At 40.9% G+C, this 14,497-nt stretch overlaps 1 pseudogene; it reads left to right on the top strand.

Annotated features, from left to right (window-relative positions):
- The first annotated feature begins 3,899 nt into the window (after positions 1–3,899).
- On the top strand, positions 3,900–4,530 carry LOC123572810 (small ribosomal subunit protein uS2B-like; annotated as a pseudogene).
- Positions 4,531–14,497: the final 9,967 nt, after the last annotated feature.

The following is a 14,497-nucleotide window of genomic DNA, read 5'->3' as shown; positions in this document are numbered from 1 at the left end:
AGGTCAGGAGTTCTAGACCAGCCTGGCCAACATGGTGAACCCCCATCTCTATTAAAAATACAAAAATTAGCCCGGCGTGATGGTGTATGCCTGTAGTCTCAGCTACTCAGGAGGCTGAGGCAGGAGAATTGCTTGAACCCCGGAGGCGGAGGTTGCTGTGAGCTAAGATGCATCACTGCACTCCAGCCTGGGCAACAGAGTGAGACTTTGTCTCAAAAAAAAAAAAAAAAAAAAAAGTACCACTTCTCTCTCCTTGGCACAATCCCCTCCCCTGCATATGAAGAACTAGTTCCATTATCAGCATTTTTTTTTTTTTTAAGAGACAGGGTTTCACTCTGCCTTCCAACTAGAGTGCAGTGGCACAGTCATAGTTTACTGCAGCCTCAGACTCCTGGACAGCTGGTTTTAGACGGCCGTTGATACGCTGGAGGTGGTCTGAAGGAGAGTTGCCAGGAGAAAGGGTTATATTTTCCCTTCCTCAAAGAGGAGAGAGAACTGAGAAGCATGTAAGAATATTAGGGAAAACAAATTGTTTGAAAACATTGAAAATAACTGTTCTTGAAAGCTTCTGAGTATTCCTGGGGTATTGATGATTTAAAGAACTATGTCAACTCTATTACCACGAACACACTCTAATTGTATTAAATCCCACACTGAGAGTATCAATAGCTCCACAGAGCCCAAGAAATAAAATACAAACTCTTTCTTAGGCTGTGTTAAAGACCTCTGTAATCTGGCTTCAGTCTTGTCTCTCTTTGTTACAGAGACTATATCCATTTCCCCTTCTTGTATTACTAATAAAAATTTTAGCTGGAAACATGGCCTCCCAGAAAAAAAAAAAACTATGCTGTCCAGTTCCCCTGAAGCTAGGTGAGGCCATGTGACCACGCTGAGGCTAATGGGATGCAAGTGAAAATGGCAGGTGGCAGCTTCTGGGAGTCTTGAGGTCATGGGTACACACCTCATCCTGTTGATTGGGACAAGAATGTCAGGACTGAAGTTCCATCCTGGACTATGATGACAAGGGCCACACCCTAGGGGTGGCAAAGCAGAAAATGAGAAGGAACTGGGTCCCTGGGGACTTCATGGAACACAGCCACCAAACCAGTCCTGGGGACTTCATGGAACACAGCCACCAAACCAGTCCTGGGGACTTCATGGAACACAGCCACCAAACTAGTCCTGGATGGACTATCCCCAAATTTTGAACTGGAAGGAAAATTGTTTTCTGTCTTATTTCAGCCACTACATTTGGAGACTTTGCAAATTGAGACCACTCTGAAGCAATAGCCTCAGTATAACTACCTCCCTTTCCTCCAGATCCTCCCCTAGTGGCCTGCTATGACAGGCACCATGCTAAAGCTCTCAACGGCACATCTCATTTAATCCTCACAAATACCTGTTAGGTAGCAACTATTATTAGTACCATTTCACAGATGAAGAAACTGAGACTTAGAAAGATTAATGTACTTGCTAACTAGAGGCAAAGCCAGTTTTTTCAGTCCAGGCAGTTTGTCTCCAGAAGCTATATCTGAATCTCTGTGTTCTGAATGTTTATGCTATATTACCTGCCTCACAGAACTACTTTCCCTATATTCCATGTCTTTACTCGTGTTATTTGCTCGGCACCTAAAATGACTTTCTGCCTTCCCCATGTCCTTTCCTTCCTAGACGCACCACCTTCTGCATGAAGGCCTTGATGCAGAATAGAAATAAATCCCTCCTCAATGAGTCCATTGCACCTTAGCTATGCCTCTATTATATCACTTTGCATATCCTGCCTTCTAATCTCGTTAGCTATGTTATGTGTCAGTTTTCCTCAATATATTTTAAGCTCCTTAAGAACAAGAAATATATTTTATCTGTCCTTGTGTTCTCCATAGTGTCTAACAGTAAAATTCAATAAATCTTACTTGACTTGCTAAAAACTAAGTTCTTGGCCTGGTGTGGTGGCTCACACCTGTAATCCCAGCACTTTGGGACCGCTGAGTTGAGCAGATTGCTTGAGCTCAGGAATTCAAGACCAGACTGGGCAACATGACAAAATCCTGTTTCTACAAAAAAATGCAAAAATTAGCTGGGTGTGGTGGCCCTCACCTGTAGTTCTAGCTACTCAGGAGGCTGAGGTGAGAGGATCACTGAGCCCGGGGAGTTTGAGGCTGCAGTGAGCTGTGATTACACCACTGCACTCCATCCTGGGCAGCAGAATGAGACCCTGTCTCAAAAAAAGAAAAAAAAAAAGTTCTGATTGGAAGAGAGGAGTTTTTGACTATTTTATAAATGAAAGACAGGTAGTGAGTTGTAGTTCTAAATAACTGATGCACTGTAACAGCACTGTCCAGTAGAACTTTCCACAGTGATGGAAACTTTCTATACCCACACTGGCTAATACAGTAGTCACTAGTCACATGTGGCTACTGAGCGCTTGAAATATGGCTAGTACAGAAAAGCGACTGAAATTTTAATTTTAATTAATTTACATATAAATAGACACATATAGATAATAGCTACCATATTGGATGTTACAACTCTAAAACTATGTTGAAACTTTGGAAAACAGCACGAGCATGCTTTGTATAGAGTAAGTGGTCAGTAAATGTTTGCTATAGGACTTTGAATTGGATTGAAGGGAATCAGTAGACATCATCTATGTAGATTTAAAAGGAAAAAAAAACAAACTGAGAAAGATAGAAACTTCAAAAAATTCGGGAACAACACAGAAAAAGGTAAAGTTGAAGCAACAAAAACAACAAGAAAAACACCAAGGATCATCATTTACAGCAGAAAAGAACCCTTAACAAACCCTTCCGGCAGGGCCGGGCGCGGTGGCTCACGCCTGTAATCCCAGCACTTTGGGAGGCCGAGGCGGGCGGATCACAAGGTCAGGAGATCGAGACCACGGTGAAACCCCGTCTCTACTAAAAATACAAAAAATTAGCTGGGCGCGGTTGTGGGCGTCTGTAGTCCCAGCTACTCGGGAGGCTGAGGCAGGAGAATGGCGTGAACCCGGGAGGCGGAGCTTGCAGTGAGCCGAGATCGCGCCACTGCACTCCAGCCTGGGCGACAGAGCGAGACTCCGTCTCAAAAAAAAAAAAAAAAAAAAAAAAAAAAAAAAAACCCTTCCGGCAAAGCCGGGAAGAGGTATGTCAAGACAGGCAATTATATGACATATAAGCCCAGTTTAATAAAGACTGGGCTGGCATCCATTTACAGAACCCTCCAGAGGACACTGAGGTTTCTCATGCTATATTTAAAGAAACTGTCTGTAAAACGTTGGGATGGGTCTCACTAGGCTGGAAAGAATAAGTCCAGATCACTCTATTTAACAACCATTCATCATAAATTCAATATTTTATTCGGTAGGGAAATGACAGAAACTCACTCACTCCTAGTTATGGTAATTCAAAGCAAAAAACCTTCTAGTTATACTATCAGGCCAAAATCTAAATTTTAGGCCCCTTTGGAATTTTTCACTTTTGCTTATTTGCCATTAAGGTGGCGCATGAAGAAATGCAGTCAAGGACCTACACTGTTAAGTGAGCTCTTCCCAGCCTGGCCATTCTGGGGGTGACCTTTCCACCAGGTTCCTGGCATAAGGCAGTGTGTCTCCTGGAGCAAAGCCAGAATGTAAGATGAAAAGCCACATGCAGAGGATGACGCAAGGGAAACAATCATGACTTTCATAATGAGAGCCAGAAAGAAATTTGAGGTCTTATGCTCACTTGTTCCTAAGCCTGGGTGTTGTAGTCAGCATAATAACTCCCTTAACATTTTATTCTTCAGGATTTCTAGCCACAGAAGAATGAGTTATACTAGCAATCAAACTTTGGGTGTACTTGTCCATGCTCCCCAGACAGAGATCCATACAGCATGTCATAATTTAAAGAGAAACTTTCACAATGTTTGGAGCCCTTGCTGCCCTGAACATGAAGGAGGAGAATGTCCTCACGTTCCTTCCAGCAGGAATCCACTTAGGTGGCACCAACCTTGACTTCCAGATGATACACTACAAAAGGAAAAGTGATGGCATCTACATCATAAATCTGAAGAGGACCTGCAAGAAGCTTTGGCTGGCAGCTTGTGCCATTGTTGCCATTTGGAAACTCAGCTGCTGTCAGTGTCACATCCTTCAGGAATGCCAGCCAGCAGGCTATGCTGAAGTTTGCTGCTGCCACTGGAACCACACTTATTTCTGGGTGACTTTATTAACCAGATCCAGGCAGCCTTCTGGGAGCCATGTCTTCTGATGGTTACGGATCCCAGGGCTGACCACCAACCTTTCACAGGGATATTGTATGTTAACCTGCCTATGTGTGCTCTGTGTCACACATATTCTCCTCTATACTACGTGATCATCACCATCGCATGCAATGACAAGGGGCTCACTCAGTGGGTCTAATGTGGTGGATCTTGACCTGGGAAGTTCTGCACATGCATGGCACCATCTCCTGTGAGCACCCATGGGAGGTCATGCCTGATGACTACTTCTCCAGAGGAAGAACAGGAAAGAAAATAGGCTGGGCACAGTGACTCAAGCCTGCAATCCCAGCAGTTTGGGAGACCAAGGCAGGAGGATCACTTGAGGCCAGGAGTTCGAGACCAGCCTGGCCAATATGGTGAAACCCTGTCTCTACTAAAAATACAAAAATTAGCTGAGTATTGTGGTACATGCCTGTAGTCACAGCTACTTGGGAGGCTGAGGCATGAGAATCTCTTGAACCTGGGAGGTGAAGGTTGCAGGGAGCCAAGATGGTACCACTGCTCTCTAGACTCTAGCCTGGGTGACAGAGTGAGACTCTGTCTCAAACAAAAACAAAAAAAAGAAAGAAAGAAAGAAAGAAAGAAAGAAAGAAAGAAAGAAAGAAAGAAAGAAAGAAAGAAAGAAAGAAAGAAAGAAAGAAAGAAAGAAGAAAGAAAGAGAGAGAGAGAGAAAGAGAGAAAGAGAGAGAGAGAGAGGGAGGGAGGGAAGGAAGGAAGGAAGGAAGGAAGGAAGGAAGGAAGGAAGGAAGGAAGGAAAAAGAAAAAGAAGTAATTACTCATAAACTGAAGTAATTACTATGAATAATAGCAATGATTTACTAAATGTCCACTACACTCAACATCTAGCATATTTTTTTTACAATTTCCCAGTTACAATGTAAGGCAAATATTATTAATATGATTACCCCCACTTGAAAAATAAAGAAACTGAGGGTCAGGGAAATTAACTGAGTTTACCAAGGCCATACAACAACTAACATAACACGTGCTCAATGAAAGGGAATTCCTTTATTTATTTATTTATTTATTTATTTATTTATTTTTGAGACAGGGTCTCACTCTGTCACTTAGGCTGGAGTGCAGTGGCATACTTACAGCTCACTGCAGACTTGATATCCCAGGCTCAAGTCATCATCCCATTTCCGCCTCCTGAGTAGCTGGGACCACAGGCACACACCACAATACTGGCTGATTTTGTTTTTGTTTTTTTTTTTTCCATTTTTTTGTAGAGATGGAGTCTCTCTATGTTGCCCAGACTGGTCTCAAACTCCTGGGCTCAAGTGATCCTCCTGCCTTGGCCTCTCAAAGCGCTGGGATTGTAGACATGAGCCGTCGTGCCCGGCTAGACTGACTTTTTAAAGTAATGAAAGTAATGCATACTCAGGTAAACAAATTAAAGCCCCACAGGATATGAAGTGAAAAGCAAATGTCTTCTTCCTGCCACTCCTAACTCCCTAGAATTTCTTCCCCAGCAATAAACAGTGTTAAACACTTTCAGATATTCTTCCAGATATTTTTATGCATTTATACCAGCAGGGCCATATTTGCCTATTTTCTTGCAATTTGCTTTTTTTCCCTTAATTTATTATAGACTTCTTTCCATATTAGAACATATAGATCTACCTCATTAAAAATAATTGTGGAATATTCTCCTCTATAAATGTATCATAATTTAACAACTTCCATGTCAATGGACAGTGTTTTGCTGTTACAGTCAATGCTTCAGTGATCATCCTTTAAATCACATCTTTGTACACTGGTATGATTTATCTGTAGGATAAATTTCTTGATGTGAAATTGTGTAAGACAATGTGCACTTGAATTTTTGGTAGATATTCCCAAATAGCCCACTTGAAATAATATATGAGAATGTCTGTTTTCTTATCTGGCATTTTGATATTAGTTTGTCTAAAAAGAATTTTATTTTCCCTTCTAATAGATATTTGTCTGTTCCTTATTATTTCTGGGAGCTACTCAAATGTCCTTTGGAAAATCATCACCTTCCCATGTAGTTTCTAGGGCTCCACCAGAAAGAGACTACGTGCCTTAGTCCCGGCCAATCAGGGTATCAAATCCTCCTACTAACATTGTTGACTCAGGGGTTGACCTATGACCTAAGTTCTTCCAATGCCCAAGGCTCATATAGTAGTCGCCAAGAATCACTCTACTTTTTGCCGGGCTGAATCCTGGGAAGATATAGGCATAGGGTTGCTAAATGGCATGTTGCCTTCTTGTGGCATACCAGTATGGAGGAGAGTTAAGCTAACAGACGTTGCCCCCTAGATCAAGTGTAAATGAAAGTCAGAAAAATTTACCTCTGAGTTTTTCAGTTGTTTGAGCTAGTAGATTTCACCTTTTGCTCAATCTGGTGTGAGTTGGGTTTTTGGTTACTCACAATCTGAAGAGTCCTATTGGAGATATGCCTATTTTCCAGTGCCCCAATATACTACAAATTTTAAGTAATATTACTAATTCTTGACCGGATATGGTGGCTCATACCTGTAACTCCAACACTTTGGGAGGCCGAGGCAGGAGGATCACTTGAGCTCAGGAATTTGAGACAAGCCTGGGCAACATAGTGAGACCCTGTTGCTACAAAAAAAAATTTAAAAACATTGCCAGGTATGGCGGTGTGTGCCTATAGTACCAGCTACTCAGGAAGCTGAGGCAGGAGGATTGCTTGAGCCCCAGAGGTCGAGACTTCAGTGAGCCATGACTGCACACTGCACTCCAGCCTGGGTGATTGAGTGAGACCCTGTCTCAAAAAAATAAAAAGCAATATAATGTTTTCATGCTAATCTAGCAAAATTATCTGGGCTACTGAATCAACTTGGTTCATTTATTTACTTTGTTTATCCGTCAGACCAGCCCATCACAGGATTTTAACACTATAAATTGGCCCCTGGACTAACTCATGCAGGCGAGCAGCAACTCCATCAAACCCAATAATTAATCGGGCAGTCCTCCTCCATATGTCACGGTGACTATTCATTAAAGCAATGCATATGGCTTGTACCTACCTGTGCTAGCTTTTTGCTTTTATTCATGGTTCAACAAATTTATTAACTTTAGATCCAGTGGAACAAAGAAAAATTAGTACAGAAGATATTATAACTAGGCTGATAGTTTAAAATTAGAAAAGAAAAACTAAAATTGAGAAGAGATGTTGCCACTAACAATAGAATTTGTGACATAAATACATAGAAAACATCTCAAGTTACAGACCTGGACTCTAGAAACATAAAGAGACACATATGATGATGTCCATGCCCAAAGTCTTACTTTTTGTTTGAGGAGATACCAATGTATTGAAAAGAATAAGAGATGGCCTAAGGATATCACTGGTGAATGTCACATACTTCTGATCATCAAGATTCCCATTGGAGACATACAAAGCATCTTAAGAGTCATGAGTGACCCAGGCGTGGTGGTTCACACCTGTGATCCCAACACTTTGGGAGGCCAAGGCAGGACGATCACTTGAGTCCAGGAGTTTGAGACCAGCTGAAAAACACAGCAACACCCCAACTCTACAAAGAATTTTTAAAAATTAGCAAAGTATGGTGGCACACACCTGTAGTCCCAGACACTGAGGAGGCCGAGGTGGGAAGATCACTTCAGCTCAGGGGTTCGAGGCTGCAATGAACTATGATCGCACTACTGCACTTTAGCCTGGGTGACAGAACAAGACTCTGTCTTTGAACAAAACAACAGAAAAAAAGATTTATAAGTCCAGGTGAGGTGGCTCATGCCTATAATCTCAGCACTTTGGGAGGCTGAGGTGCACAGATCACTTAAGGCCAGGAGTTTAAGGCCAGGAGTTCAAGACCAGCCTGGCCAATATAGGGAAACCCCATATCTACTAAAAACACAAAAAACTAGCTGGACATGGTGCTGCACGCCTGTGATCCCATCTACCAGGGAGGTTGAGGCATGAGAATTGCTTGAACCCAGGAGGCAGAGGTTGCAATGAGCAGAGATCACGCCACTGTACTCCAGCCTGGATGACGGAGTGAGACTGCATCTCAAAAAATATATATATTTATGAGTGAGTGAAGCATATCATACTATATATATTATATATACTGTATAGGTGTAAACCATTTGCTAAATTGAATTGACAAAGCTTTAGTAACTTAGGTATGCAAAATACAATTCCATATGATTTGTTGAACAATATACATAAGAAGCCAAACACTGATTTAGAGGAGACTCTCAAATTGTCATGGTGACTGACATAAGACATAATAATAGTAGCTAAGATTTATTCTAATATATCAAAAATGGATGTATAATAAATGAATGTATATATTAATTTAATTCTCACAAATATTCTATGATGTAGTAACATATTATTCCTACTTTACAGATGAGAAATCTGAGGCATGAGAGGTTAAGCAATTTCACTGGGCATAGTGGCTCACACCTGTAATCCCAGCACTTTGGGAGGCCAAGACAGGAAGATCACTTGAGCCCAGGAGTTCAAGACCAGCTTGGGCAATATAGCAAGACCTCATCTCTACAAATTAAAAAAAAAAAAAAATTAGCTGAGCATGGTGGGGTGCACCAGTATTCCCAGCTAGTTGGGAGGCTGAGATGAGAGGATCACTTGAGCCTGGGAGGCAGAGGTTGCAATGAGCCATGACTACACACTGCACTCTAGTGTGGGCAACAAAGCAAGACCCTGTCTCAAAAGAAGGAGAAGGAGGAGGAGGACAAGGCAAAGGAGAAAGAAGGGGGAGGAGGAGGAGGAGGAGGAGGAAAAGGAGGAGGAGAAACAAGGGGAAGGAAGAGAAGGAGAAAGAAGGGCAAGGAGAAGGAGAAGGAGAAGAAGAAGAAGAAGGAGGAGGTGGGAGTGGAAGTGGGGAGGGGGACGGGGAGAAGTAGTTAAGCGATTTCCCCAAGATAACTTCAGAGCCAGACTTCAAAACTAGGTAATCTGACTCCAGAGTCTATACCCAAAAACACTATAGTGAGTGTATGATTGATATTCTCTAAATTATTGCTTTGTTCATATTTTCAAGGAGAAAGAATAGTAGATAAAGAATAGTAAAGACATGACTTCTTCCATTCAGGAATTCTGTACTTTCTCTGTAGCCTCAAGCTGTGCCTTGCACATAATAGATGATCAATAAATGCCTATTTTATGAATGTATTAAGGAATAATGTTTATGACCCATATACCCCACTTGTCTTTGCAACCCCTGACTACATTACTTTTTCCTAGAATTCTAGTAGAGAGGATTACTGTCTTACCAAAATTCCCTGCAAGAAGCAGAGAGTGTTTGAAGTAGAAATTATGTAACAGAGCAGAGCACAGGTCTGAGACTAAGCCCTGACACTGTTTAGTTATACACCCTTGAACAAATCAGTTTACTCCTCTTAGAAATAAATTCTCATATATGTCAAATGAAAGAGTTGAAGTAGATGACTGATTTTCAGAGTGCTAATAATGAAGTAAGAAGGGGGAAGCATATGAACAGGTGCAAGCTCTTTGGCTTCAAGGAGAATAGCTCCCCTCAAATCTGTTTTACATATTAAGTATATAAGAGTTTGTAGGCCAGACGTGGTGGCTCACGCCTGTAATTTCAGCACTTTGGGAGGCTGAGGTGGGCAGATCACTTGAGGTTGGGAGTTCAAGACCAGCCTGACCAACATGGAGAAACCCCATCTCTACTAAAAATATAAAATTAGCCGGGCATGGTGACGCATGCCTGTAATCCCAGATACTTGGGAGGCTGAGGCAGGAGAATCATTTGAACTCGGGAGGCAGAGGTTGTGGTGAGCCGAGGTCGTACCATTGCACTCCAGCCTGGGCAACAAAAGTGAAACTTGGTCTCAAAAAAAAAAAAAGAATTTGTTTGCATAAAGTAACTCAAGGAGTTACAAAGTTTGAAGACAACTCGATTTGACCAAATTCTTAAGTACTGTCTCATTTCTAATATTCTATCCCTGGACTACCCAGACACAGTCCAATACATCAGACCCTTTGCCTGTTTTGACCTGTTCAAGAGCTATTTGAACTGAATCTTAGAATTATTTCCATCATTACAATTCTAGATCTGTCCTTTCAAAAAAAGAAATTGATTTTTTTTCCTCCACTCACATTTATCAGTTCATTTTTTGGAGGCTCTCCTTGCCACATCCTTAAATAAGTAACTAGGATAACTGTGGTAATTACCTGACCTGCAAAGTGTATAGAACTTCAAGGTTAATGCTCCTGGCACAAGATTTTCGCTACAAACAGCAGAAATCCTCTAGCCCTTTGCTGAGGCATTGGTTCAATAGTAAGAGAAAATCATGCCATGTATTGAATTACTCAAAAGAGAATTATCAGAGTTCCCTGATGGTCTACCTATGGCTAAACTGTATTCCAAAAAGAACTGTCTTAAATAACTCAGGAAAGACCCTCACCAGACATACAGTAGAAGAGCCAAATACTTAACAAAACTAAAAACCAAAACCTATATATTCAAGAACTGGTACAGCCCTACCCCAAATATTGTGCTAATTCCTTATGTTTCATTTTATAATACCAAACTTCCTTTCACGTGAATGAAAAGAATTGTTACTATTAAGCCTATCCATTCTCTGGAATTTCTTTAATCAGTTTTCATTAAGAACTGTCAAACACATACATCATTTAGGGACTTTTAAATCTAAATTTTATTGAAGATATATTACATATGGTTTAATATTTCAGCTCAGCAATGGCCATCAGCAATAAGCATTACTCCAAGAGTGGGATTAATTAAATATTCTAGCAAACACAGTGATCCAAATAGCAAAGAAAAATCCTGGGCACTGAGCCCAGATTTCCCACCCTCTCTTCTGGTGCGGCTCATCACTTTCTCTCAGATAAACTAGACAACCAACAAATCTTTCATCATTACTAGTAAATGTGTAGATGGGTAATAAATGATCAAATATCTCCATCAGGTCTCCTATTAGATTTTTTAAGCATAAAACGTTGCACAAAATCAAACTGCCCCATAAAAGGGTATTTTTTAAACCAAAGAGAAATACAGTTTTCAGAAATAAAAGGTAATTCCCCACAGTAATCAGTAGTTCTATTCTAATTTGACTTTACCATTCCTCCAGTGACAAGTTGGGAGATAGTCCTATTCTATAATTATAATCCTGTCTTTGCTATGTTATGAAGTTTTAAAGTATTTCAACTTTGTATATTATAGTGAATCTCAGCTCTACAGAAACCAAGAGATTCAGAGCAAACTCACGATCTTGATCCTATCAAGATTCCTGGTTTTGCACTCATAAGTTAAGACTGATACTTCAACCTTAAAACTTTAGATCTGAATTTCTTGGCTTTTGTGATTTTAATCTAGGCACTAATCTACTTTAATGGTGAGGGAATGGGAGGAGCTCCAAGCAGAATATTTACAAAGGGTCTTATTTATCAAACAGTCATAGTTCCTCTTCATTCCTTCTCTCAGCTAACAGCAGAGCTATTTGGTGACACAACAGATAAATCTAGCTGATTCGAAAATGACCTGGCAACAACCATTTCTTGTCATCACCAAATCTGCACTTCTGGGACACAATGTACCGTAAACCTTCTAGCAAAGCACCTTCTTCTTTCAATGGGAAGGCTGTTAATAAAGTAAAATCTTTGAAGCTGGATCATCTGACAAAAGGAACAAACAGTGAAAGAGGAGTAGCAGCAGCTTTACATTTATGTAGCCTAAACAGTTTTCAAAGCATGATCAAGTACATTACTAATTTTATCTTTCCAGTGAATTTATAAGGTGGTTATAGCCTTAAGTAAGTACCTTATCTTCTGTGAACCTCAGAATCTTAACCTTTATTATTTCATATTTATTTATTTATTTATTTATTTATTTATTTATTTATTTATTTTTTGAGACAGTCTCACTGTCACCCAGGTTGGAGTGCAATGGCTGGATCTTGGCTCACTGCAACCTCTGCCTCCCAGGTTCAAGCGATTCTCCCGCCTCAGCCCCCCAAATAGCTGGGACGACAGGTGCCTGCCACCACACTCAGTGAATTTTTGTATATTTAGTAGAGCTGGGGTTTCACCATGTTGGCCAGGGTGATCTTGAACTCCTGGCCTCAAGTGATCCATACACCTCGCCTCCCAAAGTGTGGGGATTACAGGCGTGAGCCACCACACCCAACCAGAATCCTAGCCTTTATTTTATTTTATTTTATTTTATTTTATTTTATTTATTTTTGAGATGGAGTCCCACTCTGTCACCCAGGCTGGAGTGCAGTGGTGCGATTTCAGCTCACTGCAACCTCCACCTGCCAGGTTCAAGTGAATCTCCTGCCTCAGCTTCCCAAGTAGCTGGGATTACAGGTGTGTGCCAGAATGCCTGGCTAATTTTTGTATTTTTAGTAGAGACGGGGTTTCGCCATGTTGGCCAAGCTGGTCTCTAACTCCTGACCTTAGGTGATCCACCCGCCTTGGCCTCCCAAAGTGCTGGGATTATAGGCGTGAGCCACTGCGCCCCACCAGAATCCTAACCTTTAAAATGAGAATAATATTTCACAGGGATGTTATTAGGCTGGGACAAAATAACATAGGTCAAGTACTTGGTGCAGCATACTTCAATGGTAGCCAGGGTTTTATTATTATTATTATTATTATCATCATCATCATCATCAGTCCTACAAATAGTGAAAACATTGCTCAGAGAAAGTAAGTAACCAGCCCAAAGGCATTCAATGTATACATTTTACTGAGTCCTGGCATAGGGCTATGGATATTAAAATGTATACGATCTGGCAGGGTGTGTTGGCTCACGCCTGTAATCCCAGCACTTTGGGAGGCCAAGGCGGGCAGATCACTTGAGCTCAGAAGTTTGAGACCAGCCTGGGCAACACAAAAAATTAGTCTGATGTGGTGGGAAGCGCCTATAGTCCCAGCTACTCGGGCGGCTGAGGCAGAAGAATCGCTTGAACCCAGGAGGCAGAGGTTGCAGGGAGCTGAGATTGTACCACTGCACTACAGCCTGGGCAACAGAGCAAGATTCTATCTCAAAAACAAAAAAAAAAATTATAAGATCTAATCTTAACTTTCTATCTAGGAACTCAGAGTCACCCTTAGTAAGAAAGAGAACAAGTTCTGGAACAAAATGTTCTTTTCACTCTATTCTGAATCAAATCTAGAAAGGAAAAGATAAATTATTTCTTAGATGAAAATCATTACTTCTATGCAGTAGATTTTGTTCACTGTGGTTAAGAGTACTCTACCTAACACAGGTAATAAGGAGTATGCGGTTAATGAAGTTGTGGCAGGGATAAAAGAACACTTCAACGTAATGTTGGGCACCCAGCTACTCTACAAATTTGAGAGACCACAGTATGCCGAAATTCTTGCAGATCATCCCGACGCACCCATGTCCCAGGTGTATGGAGCGCCACATCTCCTCAGATTATTTGTACGAATTGGAGCAACGTTGGCCTATGCACCTCTGGATGAGAAGAGCCTTGCTTTATTACTCAGTTATCTTCACGATTTCCTAAAGTACCTGGCAAAGAATTCTGCAACTTTGTTTAGTGCCAGCGATTACGAAGTGGCTCCTCCTGCGTGCCATCGGAAAGCTGTGTGAGAGGCACTCTCACTCACTTATGTTTCGATCTCCGTGAACACATTTTTGTTCTTAGTCTATCTCTTGTACAAACAATGGGCTTTGAAGATGTTAGTGTGTAATAATTGATGTTTGTTTTCTGTTTGATTTTTAAACAGAGAAAATAAAAGGAGTAATAGTTCCTTTATTCTTTTCTTTTTTTTTTTTTTTTTTTCATTTCAAATTTGCTGCCAGTGTTTTCAATGATGGACAACAGAGGGATATGCTGTAGAGTGTTTTATTGCCTAGTTGACAAAGCTGCTTTTGAATGCTGGTGGTTCTATTCCTTTGACACTACGCACTTTTATAATACGTGTTAATGCTATATGACAAAATGCTCTGATTCCTAGTGCCAAAGGTTCAATTCAGTGTATAGAACTGAACACACTTATCCATTTGTGCTCCTTTTTTTTTTCTTTTTTTTTTAAATGGGGCTTAAAGAGCCCATCCTTTGCAAGTCATCCACGTTGTTACTTAGGCATTTAATCTTTGCTCAAATTGTTGAAGAATGGTGGCTTGTTTCATGTTTTTTGTATTTGTGTCTAATGCACGTTTTAACATGATAAATGGAATGCATTGTGTAGCTAGTTTTCTGGAAAAGTCAATCTTTTAGGAATTGTTTTTCA

Source organism: Macaca fascicularis, chromosome 1 (genome assembly GCF_037993035.2).
Source record: "Macaca fascicularis isolate 582-1 chromosome 1, T2T-MFA8v1.1".
Lineage (NCBI taxonomy): Eukaryota > Metazoa > Chordata > Mammalia > Primates > Cercopithecidae > Macaca > Macaca fascicularis.
This window is presented reverse-complemented; position numbering and strand designations above follow the sequence as displayed.